The 14,051-nt window shown below is 40.3% G+C and overlaps 1 protein-coding gene across 1 annotated transcript in view; it reads left to right on the forward strand.

The window, feature by feature from the left end:
- The window catches only part of NCKAP5 (NCK associated protein 5), a 915,059-nt gene that overhangs the window by 194,610 nt on the left and 706,398 nt on the right, over positions 1–14,051 (forward strand).

Consider the following 14,051-nt stretch of genomic DNA (forward strand, 5'->3'; position numbering starts at 1 on the left):
TCCCTCCCAATCCCATCTTGTTTCATTTATTCTTCTCCTACCCCCTTAACCCCCCATGTTGCATCTCCTCTCCCTCATATCAGGGAGATCATATGATAGTTGTCTTTCTCCAATTGACTTATTTCGCTAAGCATGATACCCTCTAGTTCCATCCACGTCGTCGCAAATGGCAAGATTTCATTTCTTTTGATGGCTGCATAGTATTCCATTGTGTATATATACCACATCTTCTTTATCCATTCGTCTGTTGATGGACATCTAGGTTCTTTCCCTAGTTTGGCTATTGTAGACATTGCTGCTATAAACATTCGGGTGCACGTGCCCCTTCGGATCACTACGTTTGTATCTTTCGGGTAAATACCCAGCAGTGCAATTGCTGGGTCATAGGGTAGTTCTATTTTCAACATTTTGAGGAACCTCCATGCTGTTTTCCAGAGTGGTTGCACCAGCTTGCATTCCCACCAACAGTGTGGGAGGGTTCCCCTTTCTCCGCATCCTCGCCAGCATCTGTCATTTCCTGACTTGTTAATTTTAGCCATTCTGACAGGTGTGAGGTGATATCTCATTGTGGTTTTGATTTGTATTTCCCTGATGCCCAGTGATATGGAGCACTTTTTCATGTGTCTGTTGGCCATCTGGATGTCTTCTTTGCAGAAATGTCTGTTCATGTCCTCTGCCCATTTCTTGATTGGATTATTTATTCTTTTGGTGTTGAGTTTGCTAAGTTCTTTATAGATTCTGGACACTAGCCCTTTATCTGATATGTCATTTGCAAATATCTTCTCCCATTCTGTCACTTGTCTTTTGGTTTTGTTAACTGTTTCCTTTGCTGTGCAAAAGCTTTTGATCTTGGTAAAATGCCAATAGTTCATTTTTGCCTTTGCTTCCCTTGCCTTTGGTGATGTTCCTAGGAAGATGTTGCTGCGGCTGAGGTCGAAGAGGTTGCTGCCTGTGTTCTCCTCAAGGATTTTGGTGGATTCCTTTCTCACATTGAGATCCTTCATCCGTTTTGAGTCTATTTTCGTGTGTGGTGTAAGGAAATGATCCAATTTCATTTTTCTGCATGTGGCTGTCCAATTTTCCCAACACCATTTATTGAAGAGGCTGTCTTTTTTTCCATTGGACATTCTTTCCTGCTTTGTCGAAGATGAGTTGACCATAGAGTTGAGGGTCTATTTCTAGGCTCTCTATTCTGTTCCATTGATCTATGTGTCTGTTTTTGTGCCAGTACCATGCTGTCTTGATGATGACAGCTTTGTAATAGAGCTTGAAGTCCGGAATTGTGATGCCACCAACTTTGGCTTTCTTTTTCAATATTGCTTTGGCTATTCGAGGTCTTTTCTGGTTCCATATAAATTTTAGGATTATTTGTTCCATTTCTTTGAAAAAAATGGGTGGTACTTTGATAGGAATTGCATTAAATGTGTAGATTGCTTTAGGTAGCATAGACATTTACACAATATTTATTCTTCCAATCCAGGAGCATGGAACATTTTTCCATTTCTTTGTGTCTTCCTCAATTTCTTTCATGAGTACTTTATAGTTTTCTGTGTATAGATTCTTAGTCTCTTTGGTTAGGTTTATTCCTAGGTATCTTATAGTTTTGGGTGCAATTGTAAATGGGATTGACTCCTTAATTTCTCTTTCTTCTGTCTTGTTGTTGGTATAGAGAAATGCAACTGATTTCTGTGCATTGATTTTATATCCTGACACTTGACTGAATTCCTGTACAAGTTCTAGCAGTTTTGGAGTGGAGTCTTTTGGGTTTTCCACATACAGTATCATATCATCTGCAAAGAGTGATAGTTTGACTTCTTCTTTGCCGATTTGGATGCCTTTAATTTCCTTTTGTTGTCTGATTGCTGAGGCTAGGACTTCTAGTACTATGTTGAATAGCAGTGGTGATAACGGACATCCCTGCCGTGTTCCTGACCTTAGCGGAAAAGCTTTCAGTTTTTCTCCATTGAGAATGATATTTGCGGTGGGTTTTTCATAGATGGCTTTGATAATATTGAGGTATGTGCCCTCTATCCCTACACTTTGAAGAGTTTTGATCAGGAAGGGATGCTGTACTTTGTCAAATGCTTTTTCAGCATCTATGGAGAGTATCATATGGTTCTTGTTGTTTCTTTTATTAATGTGTTGTATCACATTGATTGATTTGCGGATGTTGAACCAACCTTGCAGCCCTGGAATAAATCCCACTTGGTCGTGGTGAATAATCCTTTTAATGTACTGTTGAATCCTATTGGCTAGTATTTTGGCGAGAATTTTTGCATCTGTGTTCATCAAGGATATTGGTCTGTAGTTCTCTTTTTTGTTGGGATCCTTGTCTGGTTTTGGGATCAAGGTGATGCTGGCCTCATAAAATGAGTTTGGAAGTTTTCCTTCTATTTCTATTTTTTGGAACAGTTTCAGGAGAATAGGAATTAGTTCTTCTTTAAATGTTTGGTAGAATTCCCCTGGGAAGCCATCTGGCCCTGGGCTCTTGTTTGTTTGGAGAGTTTTGATGACTGTTTCAATCTCCTTACTGGTTATGGGTCTGTTGAGGCTTTCTATTTCTTCCTGGTTCAGTTGTGGTAGTTTATATGTCTCTAGGAATGCATCCATTTCTTCCAGATTGTCAAATTTGTTGGCGTAGAGTTGCTCATAGTATGTTCTTATAATTGTCTGTATTTCTTTGGTGTTCGTTGTGATCTCTCCTCTTTCATTGATGATTTTATTTATTTGGGTCCTTTCTCTTTTCTTTTTGATAAGTCTGGCCAGGGGTTTATCAATCTTATTAATTCTTTCAAAGAACCAGCTCCTAGTTTCGTTGATTTGTTCTATTGTTTTTTTGGTTTCTATTTCATTGATTTCTGCTCTGATCTTTATGATTTCTCTTCTCCTGCTGGGTTTAGGGTTTCTTTCTTGTTCTTTCTCCAGCTCCTTTAGGTGTAGGGTTAGGTTGTGTACCTGAGACCTTTCTTGTTTCTTGAGAAAGGCTTGTACCGCTATATATTTTCCTCTCAGGACTGCCTTTGTTGTGTCCCACAGATTCTGAACCGTTGTGTTTTCATTATCATTTGTTTCCATAAATTTTTTCAATTCTTCTTTAATTTCCTTATTGACCCATTCATTCTTTAGAAGGATGCTGTTTAGTCTCCATGGATTTGGGTTCTTTCCAAATTTCCTCTTGTGATTGAGTTCTAGCTTCAGAGCATTGTGGTCTGAAAATATGCAGGGAATGATCCCAATCTTTTGATACCGGTTGAGACTTGATTTAGGACCAAGAATGTGATCTATTCTGGAGAATGTTCCATGTGCACTAGAGAAGAATATGTATTCTGTTGCTTTGGGATGAAATGTTCTGAATATATCTGTGATGTCCATCTGGTCCAGTGTGTCATTTAAGGCCTTTATTTCCTTGTTGATCTTTTGCTTGGATGATCTGTCCATTTCAGTCAGGGGAGTGTTAAAATCCCCTACTATTATTGTATTCTTGTCGATGTGTTTCTTTGATTTTGTTATTAATTGGTTTATATAGTTGGCTGCTCCCACATTAGGGGCATAGATATTTAAAATTGTTAGATCTTCTTGTTGGACAGTTCCTTTGAGTATGATACAGTGTCCTTCCTCATCTCTTATTATAGTCTTTGGCTTAAAATCTAATTGATCTGATATAAGGATTGCCACTCCTGCTTTCTTCTGATGTCCATTAGCATGGTAAATTCTTTTCCACCCCCTCACTTTAAACCTGGAGGTGTCTTCGGGTTTAAGATGAGTTTCTTGTAGGCAACATATAGATGGGTTTTGTTTTTTTATCCATTCTGATACCCTGTGTCTTTTGATTGGGGCATTTAGCCCATTAACATTCAGGGTAAGTATTGAGAGATATGAATTTAGTGCCATTTTATTGCCTGTAAGGTGACTGTTACTCTCTATTGTCTCTGTTCCTTTCTGATCTACTACTTTTAGGGTCTCTCTTTGCTTAGAGGACCCTTTCAATATTTCCTGTAGAGCTGGTTTGGTATTTGCAAATTCTTTCAGTTTTTGTTTGTCCTGGAAGCTTTTAATCTCTCCTTCTATTTTCAATGATAGCCGAGCTGGATATAGTATTCTTGGCTGCATGTTTTTCTCGTTTAGTGCTCTGAATATATCATGCCAGCTCTTTCTGGCCTGCCAGGTCTCTGTGGATAAGTCTGCTGCCAATCTAATATTTTTACCATTGTACGTTACAGACTTCTTTTCCCGAGCTGCTTTCAGGATCTTTTCTTTGTCACTAAGACTTGTCAATTTTACTATTAGGTGATGGGGTGTGGACCTATTCTTATTGATTTTGAGGGGGGTTCTCTGAACCTCCTGGATTTTGATGCTTGTTCCCTTTGCCATATTGGGGAAATTCTCTCCAATAATTCTCTCCAATATACCTTCTGCTCCCCTCTCTGTTTCCTCTTCTTCTGGAATCCCAATTATTCTAATGTTGTTTCATCTTATGGTGTCACTTATCTCTCGAATTCTCCCCTCGTGGTCCAGTAGCTGTTTGTCCCTCTCTTGCTCAGCTTCTTTTTTCTCTGTCATTTGGTCTTCTATATCGCTAATTCTTTCTTCTGCGTCATTTATCCTAGCAGTGAGAGCCTCCATTTTTGATTGCACCTCATTAATAGCTTTTTTGATTTCAACTTGGTTAGATTTTAGTTCTTTTATTTCTCCAGAAAGGGCTTTTATATCTCCCGAGAGGGTTGCTTTAATATCTTCCATGCCTTTTTCAAGCCCAGCTAGAACCTTGAGAATCGTCATTCTGAACTCTATATCTGACATATTACCAATGTCTGTATTGATTAGGTCCCTAGCCTTTGGTACTGCTTCTTGTTCTTTTTTTTGTTGTGAATTTTTCCGCCTTGCCATTTTGTCCAGATAAGAGTATATGAAGGAGCAAGTAAAATACTAAAAGCGTGGCAACAACCCCAGGAAAATATGCTTTAGCCAAATCAGAAGAGATCCCAAATCATGAGGGGGGAGAAAGGGGATAAAAAGGGGTTCAGAAAGAAAAAAAAAAAACTATTAAAAAAAGAAAGCCAATAAAAAATATAAAAAGGAAAAAATATATATATATATTAGATAAACTATTTAAAAAAACGTTAAAAAAGAAAACGGTAAAAGTTAAAAAAATTTAGCAGAAGAAGAGAAAAAAAATTGAAAAAGAAAAGAAAAAAAAAATTAAATTAACTGCAAGGCTAAAGAATCATGGGGAGAAAGCCATGAGTTCCGTGCTTTGCTTTCTTCTCCTCTGGAATTCCGCCACTCTCCTTGGTATTAAAACTGCACTCCTTGGTAGGTGAACTTGGTCCTGGCTGGGTTTCTCGTTGATCTTCTGGGGGAGGGGCCTGTTGTAGTGATTCTCAAGCGTCTTTGCTCTAGGCGGAGTTGCACCGCCCTTACCTGGGGCCGGGCTGAGTAATCCTCTCGGGTTTTCTGGGTTTGCTTTCGGGACCTTTTGTTCCCTGAGCGCTTTCTGTAGAGTTCTTTCAGATAGTGGTTGATTTTCTGATTCTAGAATTGCTGTTCTTCTTCTCTTCAATCTCCCGTTGGATTTGTAGGTGTTTGCAATCTTTAGATAAGCTATTTAGCTGATCTCCTGCTACCTGAAGTAGTCTCAGCCTGCTACTTCTCCGCCATCTTGACTCCTCCCCTTTTTTTTTTTTTAAGATTTTATTTATTGATTTGACAGAGAGCGATCACAAGTAGACAGAGAGGCAGGCAGAGAGAGAGAGAGAGAAGCAGGCTCCCTGCTGAGCAGAGAGCCTGACGCGGGACTCTTTGATCCCAACTTATGGTTTTTATGTAATTCATTTGGTGCAGGCGTTTTAAATGTTTCGCTTCCAAAATGTAAAGGCATTTGACTCTGAGTTACTGCCCCAGGTCCTTCCTGGCAGTGATACATAATATAGAATATATTTCTCTATTAACTACCTGATAAATATAAAATAGTCTGACTTGCAAAATTCATCTGGTGCAAAGGGTTTTGAATAAGAGATTGTAGCTCTGTTCTAAATTTATGAAACCTTCGGGGCGCCTGGGTGGCTCAGTGGGTTAAGCCGCTGCCTTCGGCTCAGGTCATGATCCCAGGTCCTGGGTTCAAGCCCCACATCGGGCTTTCTGCTCAGCAGGGAGCCTGCTTCCTCCTCTCTCTCTGCCTGCCTCTCTGCCTACTTGTGATTTCTCTCTGTCAAATAAATAAATAAAATCTTTAAAAAAAAAATAAAATAAATTTATGGAACCTTCAATCCCGGTGACTAAAATTCACACTTTGTTTTTCTTGTTAGCCTTCATTAAAAAAAGAAGAAAGAAAGAAGGAAAGGAAGGAAGGAAGGAAGGAAAGAAGAAAGAAAGAAAGAAAGAAAGAAAGAAAGAAAGAAAGAAAGAAAGAAAGAGAAAAAGTAACAACAGACTCTTAACTATGGAGAACAAGCTGATGGTTACTAGAGAGGTTGAGGTGGTGGGGATGAGTGAAACAGGTGATGGGGATTAAGGAGGGCACTTGCGGTGGTGAGCACCCGTGATATATGGAATTGTTGAATCACTATTAATATAGCACTGTGTGCTAACTAACTGGAATTAAAATAAAACCTTTAAAAACTAGTTAATAATAATAATAGTGTTGGGCATTACAGCAGTGGTTTCCAAACTTGTGTTTTCTTTTTGGGTTTCAGAAAACATCTTCAGATAAAATCTGACCTCAAAAACTGACCCCTTAGCCAAGATAGAAGTCAGGCCCCACTCCCCAGAGGGGAACCCAGTGATCGGTCTGCTGGGTCCTTCCTCCACTCACTCCAAGATCACCTTTGCTCTGGTGTCGTGAAGACGGCTGTGGTAAAGGCTGACAGTTGCTCAGGCTCTAGAGATCCCAAGGAGGGCAAGGTGGTGGCCAGATGTCCTGGAAAGTACCACCGACCAGGCAGAGAGAACCACCATTCCATGGCTGGGAAGGGGTTTGTTGTGGTAGTTCTGCTGTTGTTTTGTTCTGGGTTTCTTTTCTGGTCAGATGAAGAAGAGATCACATTTAGAACAGAAGGAGAATTAAAAGGACATTCCTTGGAATCGTGTTTCAAGATTGAATGTATGAAAGTTCAAGACCACTTGCCTTAAAATGTATTAACCAATCCGTACTTGGGTTACTTATGTCACTTTCAATGTTTTTGTACAAATAAAACCATAGTGAAGATATATCCACATACATTATTGTATATTTGTGTTACCATTTCTTTGTGATGAATCCTGAGGGTAGAAGTATTGTGTATGTACATGAAAATTTTCTACATAGTGTTGGATTGTCCTCCAGAAAGATTGTACCAATTTATACCTCACGTAACCCTTCAAGTCCCTTTGTGTCTTGATTTTCAGAGACTTATTAAATCAGTAAGTTGTTTCACATGCTTCCTTACTGTTTTTAATTTCTGAAATATTATCATTTTTAAAGTGTCATTGGAATTTAATAAGCACTGAAAAAGGAAGTTTCATCAAAATAAGTGTTTATTTAGTTGCTGGTATTTAATTAAAATATTTAAGATTTAATTCATTAATGTTATTTTTAAAATCTCTGATACATCACTGACTTTATCTTCCTTATTCTTTTACTCTTGATAAGCAATTTCTAGTGAAAGTTTCTCAGAATGGTAATTGTACTTAAAATGGTTATCAAAAACTGCAAAAAGTAAACTTATAAAAATTGTTGCTAACCTAGTTTTCCTACTTCTGCAGGTTTTCTTAAGTGGGTGTTTTTAAGATGAAGTGATTTTTTTTTCCCTCTATTTTTTTTTTAAAGATTCTTTATTTTTATTTGACAGAGGGAGACACAGAGAGAGAACACAAGCAGGGGGAATGCAAGAGGGAGAAACAGCCTCCCTGCCCAGTAGGAAGCCTGATGGGGGGCTCGACCCCAGGACACTGGGATCACGATCTGACCCCAAGGCAAACACTTAACAACTGAGTCACCCAGGTGTCCTCCCCTCTATTTTTTTATTATGTGTTTTAAATGCATGCTATCAGGAAAGTGTCTATAAGTGAAATAAAAAGGACATTGTTTTTTTGTTGAATAAGGCGTTTTCTGTAGAAATATTGATGGCTAACATAACACCAGAGTCATTTAGAGCCAGCAGGGTGTACCTATGCTACTTTAATTATTAAAGGCTTTTTTCTCACAGTCACTGACTTGTAGAATGTACACATTTCAAATTGAATGAAGCTGTAGTTTTCAGACAGTATAAATCTAACAGGATGATGAGAGAAAAAAAAGTTGAAATGCAGGAAACTTATAGAAATCAGATCAATAAATAAAAAGGCAGTCTACTTATGGCCCCCATAATTATGCCTGTGTGAGTGGGGTGATAGATTTTCAGCATTTTCACAGTGAGCTCTTTTTGCGTTCAGTTGCAGTTTTGAAATTGACTATGTGTTACTGAAAAAGATGTGAGAAAATAAACTTCCCTTGTCTTCATAGGACTTATATCTTTCCATCAAAATACAGAATCAAGGGGTGCCTGGGTGGCTCAGTGGGTTAAGCCTCTGCCTTCAGCTCAGGTCATGATTCCAGGGTCCTGGGATCGAGCCCCACATTGGGCTTTCTGCTCAGCGGGGAGCCTGCTTCCCTCCTCTCTCTCTGCCTGCCCCCTGCCCACTTGTGATCTCTGTCTGTGAAATAAATAAATAAATAATATTTAAAAAATACAGAATCAAGATATATATGGTGTTATCTGGCCAAGTATAATGGTGGGATTCTGGAAGATTCTTCTGCCTAGGGCCCATCATCCAATAAGCCTGACTCACAGGGACAGGAGGTTGGGGCACTGAATGAATATTTGGAGCATGACCCAAGCTTGTCTTGTCTTTGAGGCTTAGATGTACACATGAGTGTCTAGTCAACATTCCTCTGTCCATCAGCATGCTTCCTAGCCAACAATGATACCGTGAGGCAGAAGTCAACCTGGGGTACTCCTAGGCAATCCAGTCCTATTCTAATAATCTAGCCACTGGAGAGAAAGGTAGGACCGAAAGCAATTTTTTTGCTCATGGTTTTGAAAAGTTTCTTGACACGTTGAAACTGTCATGAGATTTGCATTACTGTGCATGCATGTATGTGTGTGTCTGTGTGTCTGTGTGTGTTATCAACTAGGCTGCATGTCTGTCAACTTACTGAGATTTAGTTTGTTAAAACAAATCATAAGACATATTGACATCATGAGCCCCCTGGTATGATGTACTGAGACACAACATTATATCTGGGATGTCTCCAAAAACGGATGGCCTTAGTCCAGTCACGAGGGAAAAAAAAGGGTCAGATGAACCCGAACTAAGAGACATCTGAGGAAATGTCTAGTTGATACTATTCCAAAGTGTCAAAAACAGGAAAGACAGGGAATGACTAAGGAACTGTTACTGACCAGAAGAGTCTAAGGAGAGGAAGCAACTAGGGGCAAAGTGGGATCCCAGCTGGGATCCGGCTCAGAAGAACGGCAATCTTGGAAAAACTGGTGAAACTGGAGTAAGATCTTTAGGTAAGAGTGTGGCACCCATATTAATTTTCTGGTTCTTACCCTCCTGCTGTATTTATGCAGTATGTTAACATCAGGGGCAGCTGGAATATAATGGGAAATCTGTACTATTTCTGTCATTCTTCACTAAGTCCAAAGTTAGTTCAAAATAAAAAGGTTTTCAAAAACACATTTTTCATAGGAACCACTTCTAGGTTCCTTCAGACACTTCACATGGTTCATTCTTAAATCATTCTAATAAGACTCAACATTTATCCTCAATGAACTTAGGCTTGTTACTGTAAATCAGTTGCCCCAGCGTATTGTGGTTAGAGCATTGGAGACAGGAAGACAAGGTTTTGAAGTTCAGTTCTGCCACCTGCCAGATCTTTGACCTTGAGAAATTACTTACCTTTGATAGGCCTCCGTCTTCTTCTCTTTAAGTGTGGAATGATGACGATGATGATGTGGATGACGATGACGATGATGGGGAGGATGCTGTTGATGGTTCTGTTCCTGCTGCTGATGCTAATCCCTGCTTCATGGGAGAGCTGAGAACATTCGGTTAAGTCCCATTTAGCAAGTACGTAGCACAGTAGCTGGGACCTAATAAGCACTTTATACGTACTGGCTATTGCTCCTGATGTTGTTGCTGTTCAAATCTCTTTTCCTTTACTCAGCAATAAAATGTAAATAATGCACCAAGTTATAAGGATAAAACAAGCTATTGTATTCAAAGCAGCTCCTTGGCACAGAGCCCTTGCCAAAAAGATGTAGGTACTAGTATCATTCATCTAGTCAGTCATCCATCCATCCATTCATTCACCTAAATAAAACCCCATCCACTATTAGGGGGGAGTCTCCTGTGTGCTGGAGATTGGCGAGTCTTTAATGTGCAAAGCAGGGCTATTAATCATTGAACAGGCAGAGCGATCCTAATAGCATGTATCTTCTGCATGTGTAGCACATTACAATCTATGAACAGCTTTTCCATACAGTATTTCCTTATGTACATCTGGCAGCACTGGCTGCGATCGCTCTCTACGAATGTGGAGGCTGAAAATGAGGGTCGCAAGGTGATGCTCCATCCTTGCTTATGTGACCTGGCAGGGGGCTGATAGACTTTCCCAGTAAAGGGCTCCATGGTAAATATGTTGGCTTAGGGGCTGGACGATCTCTACTGACACTGTTTCCCCCTGAACAAGGGGAGACGACAGCCACAGACAGCAAGTAAACAGATGCATGCCACCATGTTCCAATACAGCTGGACTGACAGAGCCAGCAGCGCCCAGATTTGTGGACCCTTGCACCTATCAGAGGTGAAGCAGTTACTCGGTTTTAGATTTCTGACCCAAACCCAGGCATTTTATGAAGTTCTGCTGCATCATTTCAGCAGAGGACCAGCAGTGTGCCTCTGCAGCTTCGCTTCCCAGAAATGATCGCTCGTCCCTCTTGCTGTATCCTGCTTCTTGGTCATCAAGCAATATGTATTAAACACTCAGCTGAAATCCAGGTTCGCCCTGCCTCTCAGTCTTGTTGCCATTTTTCAGAAGACGTGAAGGGGAGCTGTTCTCAGGGAGCCCCTGTAACTCTGAGTGACCATTGATTTCTTTTCTAATTGTCACACACCCTCTTTTATTTCTTTTTTAAAAATATTTATTTATTTATTTATTTGAGAAAGAGTGTGTGTGCATGCCAGCAGGTGGAGGGGCAGAGGAAGAGAATCTTCAAGCAGACTCCCCACTGAGTGGGGTGCCAGACACAGGGCTCTGATCCCACCACCCCCAGATCATGACCTGAGCCAAAACCAGGAGTCAGACACTCAACACACTGAGCCAGCCTGGCACCCCATACACCGTCTTTTAGAAGAATGCATTCTATAAATGATCTTTTTTGAAGGGGGATCAGCCTAGAAAGTGATTCGTAGTTTCTAAATGCCGCTTTTTACTTTGACTTTGAAAATTAAAAAAAAAAAAAAAATTCTGAAATGTTCTTAAAAATAAGTACATTTTCCTACTTTTAATATGGACCCCTCTCTGACTTGTCATGACTCCCCAATGATTGCCTGCAATGCCTCCACCATCCCATCTGAAGTCCATTTATTACCCCAGGGTGTAATTTATTGTTGAGACTTAGATTTAGGCAGAGAAGCTTGCTGATCTCCCTTGGGATCTCTTCACTTATCTTGGGCTTCGTGTTTTCCTCTTCTTTTCGATTTGGAGATTATTTGCCTTGATAACAAAGGGACGAGTGATACAGGAATTGAATGAACCCGCTTTCTCCTTAGCTTCTATATTGGCATGATGTCACCTGCTCAAGCAGTAAGTCAATTCCATCCTTCTTCTCATCTGACTCTAAACAGAGTCATAACCTGATACCCTGTCGATTTCACCAGGTTTTGTAAGCCATGGCTTAGCCTGTACTTTTTGACACTATTTTTACAGATTTGTTCCTTTCTTCCTTGATCATTTGTCTTTCTCTTCACACATCTTGTTGCTCATTGGTCTCATTTAATTACAGAACCAGATAAAATTCATGAATTGAATGACAGATGGTGCTGTTTTTCTGAAACATTTGCTAGACTTGTACCTTGACTGAGGCCTTCTCTGATCCTTTCATTAGGAGTAGTTTCTTTGGCATTTGGTTGCCTTGTACAGTCTAGTGATGGAAGATGACTGAGCTATCTTTTCAATTCTACCCTTCAAGTTATATAATGTTTGTTAGATTTGTGTGTGACTACATAGTTTTTACCTTTACTTGTGGCAGGAACATCCCATTAAGTCTACCTCTGTTCTTTTTATATTAGATTTTTTTAATTTAATTTTTTAATTTAATTTAATTTTTTTATAAACATATAATGTATTATTAGCCCCAGGGCTACAGGGCTGTGAATCACCAGGTTTACACACTTCACAACACTCACCATAATACATACCCTCCCCAATGTCCATAACCTCACCACCCTCTCCCTACCCACCTTCCCTTAGCAACCCTGTTTGTTTTGTGAGATTAAGAGTCTCTTATGATTTGTCTCCCTCCCGATCCCATCTTGTTTCATTTATTCTTTTCCTACTCCCCAAACCCCCACGTTGCATCTCCACTTCCTCATATCAGGGAGATCATATGAAAATTGTCTTTCTCCGATTGACTTATTTTGCTAAGCATAATACCCTCTAGTTCCATCCACGTCATCGCAAATGGCAAGATTTCATTTCTTTTGGTGGCTGCATAGTATTCCATTGTATATATATACCACATCTTCTTTTTTTTTTTTTAAGATTTTATTTATTCATTTGACAGACAGAGATCACAAGATCACAAGTAGGCAGAGAGGCAAGGCAGAGAGAGAGGAAGGGAAGCAGGCTCCCTGCTGAGCAGAGAGCCCGATGCGGGGCTCTATCCCAGGACCCTGGGATCATGACCTGAGCCGAAGGCAGAGGCTTAACCCACTGAGCCACCCAGGCGCCCCTACCACATCTTCTTTATCCATTCATCTATTAGCTTTTAATTAGGCCATCATGAATGAAAGTACAAACAAGACTCTGGACCACAGGGCAGTATTTGATAAGAAGTTCTTCATTAATACATTCAAAATAGGCTTGGTGTTCCTTTTTATGCCACTAAACAGAAATAAAATGTTTAAAGGTAATTATTAAAATTTTGTGGGTCCATAAAAAGAGGATTTTGGACACTGAGGAAATCCTGAATCTCTCTTGGCTCTTATACTGAAGGACTCTTGGCTGAGACAACCAAATCCTCCTGACTTTTTCCTAAACCTCCAGCCATTTGCTCTTCAAACAATTCTCTTTCCTCTTCTAGACTTTCTTGAACTGGACATGACTGCTTACATGCTCAGATTCTTTCATTTTCTTTGCTGAGTTTTAAAGCCACCATAGATCTCACTGCCAGTGTCGCTGCCTTTCTCACCACTCTACCAGAATTCAGAGTGGGGTGTTTGTTTTGGGGTGTGGTGGGTGAGGCTCTCCCTCTCACCTCAGATGCATGCTCCCAGAAAAGGGGGCCCTGCTTAGCCATGTGACAGGAGCCCATCTGCCTCTGAAGTCCCGTGAGAAATCTCGGATCACCACCACTGGACCTTGTCTGCTGCTTGGGGTTGACCATTGCCATGTCGCGCCTACCATTTGCAAGAGGGTGCTGAATTCTCCCTTTGAACTGGTCATTTTTTCCTTCCATGAGAAGGCCCAAAAAGCATTATTAGATCCACTTTCTGAGGCTGAGTTCCTTCTTGACTCTTCTAGATCTTCTATGCAACAGCCTTTTGAGATTAGATTTACTATCTGTTCTCATTCTTAACAAAAGCTATCTCCTGTTTTCCTCCATGAATGCTCTTCTACTGTGTCTGGAAGCACTTCTCCCTTTTAATCAATTGAGGCACAGAGAACAATCCCCCATGGTCTGTCACCTGTCACTTTAAAGACACTAACTGGCATGTCCCATGTGGACAATCCTCAGACTCTGGGGAGAAGGTAAATGACTCACCGTATCACCACCTGTGCAGTGAAAGGAGCCCCTTGCTGTCCA

Source organism: Lutra lutra, chromosome 3 (genome assembly GCF_902655055.1).
Source record: "Lutra lutra chromosome 3, mLutLut1.2, whole genome shotgun sequence".
Classification (NCBI taxonomy): Eukaryota; Metazoa; Chordata; class Mammalia; order Carnivora; family Mustelidae; genus Lutra; species Lutra lutra.